The sequence below is a fragment of the Bos indicus x Bos taurus genome, chromosome 3, assembly GCF_003369695.1.
Source record: "Bos indicus x Bos taurus breed Angus x Brahman F1 hybrid chromosome 3, Bos_hybrid_MaternalHap_v2.0, whole genome shotgun sequence".
Taxonomy (NCBI): Eukaryota; Metazoa; Chordata; class Mammalia; order Artiodactyla; family Bovidae; genus Bos; species Bos indicus x Bos taurus.
This window is the reverse complement of record NC_040078.1, coordinates 83,323,317-83,328,187: the sequence shown is the minus strand read 5'-3', so window position 1 is coordinate 83,328,187 and position 4,871 is coordinate 83,323,317.

The following is a 4,871-nucleotide window of genomic DNA, read 5'->3' as shown; positions in this document are numbered from 1 at the left end:
GTTTGCTCTAACCCTATTTTGGAGAAGGCAATGGCATCCCACTCCAGTACTCTTGCCTGGAAAATCCCATGGATGGAAGAGCCTGGTAGGCTGCAGTCCATGGGGTTGCTAAGAGCCGGACACGACTGAGCCACTTCACTTTCACTTTTCACTTTCATGCATTGGAGAAGGAAATGGCAACCCACTCCAGTGTTCTTGCCTGGAGAATCCCAGGGATGGGGAACCTGGTGGGCTGCCGTCTATGGGGTCGCACAGAGTCAGACACGACTGAAGTGACTTAGCAGCAGCAGCAGCAGCAACCCTATTTTCCTGCTTACAAATGTAGGTCAGGTTTCTTGATAGAATCTGGCTCCCAACACCTGGTGTACAGTTGGTTTAAATTCAGGATATTATATAAATAAAACATTAGCAGACACTCTAGTCAGAGAGAGGAGAAGAAAGACATGAGGTGAGAAGAGGCAGTGGAAAAAACAGATGGTTTGTCAATACACACCAAAGTAACTAGCTGATTAGGGCCACAAGAATTTCCCAAGTTATTATTTTGTTTCAAACATGTACTTCACACTACTCTAGGAGGCAGTACAGCATAACAGTTAAATACAAGCCAGATAACTGACTGGTTTAAAATCCAGGCCCTGTTACTTACTAATCATGGAGTGTAGGCAAGTGAATGAGCATCAGTGTGTCTGCTTTCTTATCTATAAAATTACCACCTCCCAACATTGAACTGTTGCAAGGATTATATGAGAGGCACAAGCAATGCTCTAGGAAACATTAGCTATTACTGCAGTAACATTACATGTTGGCCCTGAGCCAGTTGGAGCTTCCAATGACATTGGCAGTCCTTGACTCAACATCGTACCTCAAGATAGAGAGACATTTTGGTCTCATAAAAAAGAAGTTCCATGAGGGCAACGTTGACTGTTTGTTTCTGTTTGGTCTTCTACTGTATTTCCAGGGCCCAGGAGAGTGCTTAAAACACAAGACGAGCTCAATAAATTTTAGTCAAATGAATAAATTTAAACATCATACAGGATTCAAGTGGGACACAAAGGAGGGATGTCAATAAAATGATTATAAAAAGGAGATAAGTGAGACAGTTAGAGAAATAAAATGCATGAAGAACAAGGAATCAAACTAGAAGATAGGATGCGAGAAGTTTAGTAAAGACTCTCAAATTTGACTAAGTGGAATGACTTCTAACACATAATCCAAGTCATAAGAAAATTTGGGAATTTAAATTCCCATTACCTTAAGATAGGGTTTGGTAGGTGAGCCTGAGTAGCATCGAGCCAGAAGTAATATCCAAATTGCAGGTCAGAATTTCTGACTTTGAACTTGACTCTGTAACCCCAGTCTTAGGCCAGTCTTTCAGTTGCCGTTAGGGAAGGACCTTTGCTACTCAGGAAAGTTTATAATTAAGTACAGCAAAGATAAAGTAAATGAAACTCACAGGATTTCATGTGATGTCTAGTAATAAGTTTTATAAATACCATGAAAAATGTGTGTAATAGTTATTTATAGCATATAAAACATTCAGGAAACTAGCATATTAATTGAATACTCCAATTTGAAATGTTTAATTATTATCAAGCCTCATTTTACTTTTAAAATGCATAAAGCTTTTTATGAACTGTATTTGACTATCTGAAAAACTGAAATGTTTTTAGGTCTTTTCAGGCATCTTATATTTGTAACTAGTTTCCATACTAAACGTTTTGCTTATCTTATCAGAGTTAATCAGCCTTATTGGGTGTCTTGCTTGAGAGAATCATGCTCAAGAGAATCAAATATATTAAATTTGGTCCTCTAATTTTAAAAGTTTAAGGGAATTTAATTAACCATGACAGTAAAATAGGTTGTTTAAGGACATGTTATCTATTAAATTTAGCTAAATATTAATTAAAAGACAAGTGAAAGTGATTTTTATACAGAATTACTAGATTTATAGATAAATTGATTAAACTAGTACATTGAGCTCTACAACTTAAGAAATGGCTATGATTTAAACCTACAACTTTATTTTATTGCATATCCATGAAAACCCTTTACCTTTTTGAACCTGGCTTTCCCCCAAAGACCCTGCTTCTTCTGTAGCCCCCACAGATGGTGATTACTTTCTCCCCTACCTTGACCCCACAAGCCAGAAAGTGTCTACTTTCTCTTTCTTTTCAGCTCCAGAGCTTTGTTCCCGCCTCCTCTCTGAAAATCCCTATCACTGAAACTCATGGTATCAGACGATACCACTCCATTCCTACAGCAAGCTTAGACTGTGATCATTGGTCTTTACCCCTTGAAGACTGTTCATTTACTTAATGAAGAATGTTCACTGTCACTCTTTCCAATGTTAACTTGCCTCATTTCTTCCTGATTTCCATATTCATGGGACACTGATGAGGTTCAGGTGAAGCATAATCAGAAACCAATCAGAAGCAAAGTTGTTTTCCCAAAGGGCCTCAATCTGAGCCAAGTATTACCCTTTAGTTGCTGTAGGGAGGTCCTGGGTCTTAGGACAAGGATCAATGGGCCAGGGTGGCCAAAGCAATGGGGGACATCAGGCAACTCAGGTAATGGTCATTAACCAAGTGGTGTAAAGGAGTTTTAACATTTTAACAACTGAAATTTTTAGAACATACTTCCTACCAGCTGACATTGGCCCTGAGTGGAGATGATTCTCCCAGGTTCCCTGCCCTCTTATTCATGTGGCCTTATCCTCTACTCCACCTCAGCCCACCTGCTCCCATTTGTCATATTCTAGACCCATAAATGGTAACTGCATCCCCTCTGTGATGTAAATTGTAAGCATCCTACTCAGGCTGCCACCTCCTATCCTTTAAGTTTACTCCACCCAGAATTCCAACAATTCTGCCATCTTATCAGAGCCTACAACTCATTATTTCTCCCAGTTTTCACTATATCTTACCTCCTTCATGCATTTTATTCTTTCAACCAGATTAGATTCTATAGTATATCACTGTAATCATTCCTTTGTGTATACAAAACCCTCTGTCTTAGTCTTTCCTTTTTTCACCAGCCTGGAAAAGCCAATCTGTGGTAAATCCAAGTCTCTACCGGCTCTAAGCTGGCATGATGCACTTGAATATAGCTACAGAAAGCCACACCACACACAAACTTGTCTCACTTTAAATGTTACTACCCTGAGTGGGCCTTTAGTAGACAATGATACTACATTGCCTAGGTCAGTCACTTTCCCAATCTGCTAAATAAGCAGAATTATCTCACACCTTTTCTTGTCTTTTCAAACTTCCAGCAATCTTCTGCCCTCCTTACTCAAATCTAGGCATGCGTGCTCAGTTGTGTCCGACTCTTTGTGACCCTATGGACTGCAGCCCTCCAGGTTCTTCTGTCCATTTCCAGGCAAGAATACTGGAGTGGGTTGCCATTTTCTCCTCCAAGGGACCTTACTGACCCAAGGATCGAACCTGTGTCTCTTACGTCTCCTGTATTGGCAGACAGATTCTTTACCACTGAACCACCAAGGAAACCCTGCTGCAGCTGCTGCTGCTAAGTCGCGTCAGTGTGTCCGATTCTGTGCGACCCCATAGACGGCAGCCCACCAGGCTCCTCTGTCCCTGGGATTCTCCAGGCAAGAACACTGAAGTGGGTTGCCATTTCCTTCTCCAATGCATGAAAGTGAAAAGTGAAAGTGAAGTCGCTCAGTCGTGTCCGACTCTTAGCGACCCCATAAACTGTAGCCTACCAAGCTCTTCGGTCCATGGGATTCTCTAGGCAAGAGTACTGGAGTGAGTTGCCATTGCCTTCTCCGTATTCAAGTCCAGTTGTTCTCAAAATATTTTGGTTCCATGAGTCCTTTAAATTCTTGAAAATTGAGGATCTTGAGAGCTATTGTGTGAATATAGGTTATATTTGTCCATATCTATGATATTAAAATGAAAAACTTGGAAATTTAAAATATTTGTTTATTAATTTTATTAAAAAATAACAAACCCATTACTTATTAACATAAATAACATATTCTCATGGAAAAGAACTGTATTTTCCAAGCCAAAATATTTTTGGTGAGAAGAGAAGCAATGCTTTACATATTTGCAAAATCTTTTTCATGTTTGGTGAAAGAACAGATAGAAGACTAGATTCTCATATTTACTTCTGCTTTCAAATTGTTATATAATTTTTACTACAGTATATCATGAAAATCCTGGCCTCACATAGCTATAGATAAGTAGTTGGAAAAAGAAATATTTTAATAACTTTCTCAGATATTGAGGATATTCACTGATACTACACAAAAACCTGACAAGTGATAATTTCGTAAAGGGTGGTTGCAATGTGAATTTTAAAACCACACCAATCAACTTTTTATACTATGCTATATTAAAATCTATTGATTTATCTTGCACTTCAAGTGGATCTTTTACTCATGCATAATATTGTAACACTATGCATTGGTCATTTGGAAAGTATTGGTTCAAAAAGTTATGCAGTTCTAAACACTGACACATTCACATATGTTAGTATTACCACTGATCTCATCAGAAGTCTTTACGCACTGGAGACTTTCCTGGTGGTCCTGTGGTTAAGACTTCATTCCCACTGCAAGGGGTATGGGCTTAGATCCCTGGTCAGGGTAAGATCCCACATACCGTGCTGCATAACGTGGCCAAAAAAATTTTAACAAACACAAAACAAAACAAAGAAGTCTTTAAGTATTGAAAAGCTGTCAAGCTCCTGGAGGCAGATAAAAGTGTTTCAAAATTCTAAGTTTTGCAGCAAAGCTTGAATTTTATCATTGTCAAGAAATAGCTTACAAATACCTCCTATCAAACAGGCTCACTTTGTTCATTTTTTAGAAAATGTTTGCTAAATATGTACCCAAGTCTGAATAACTG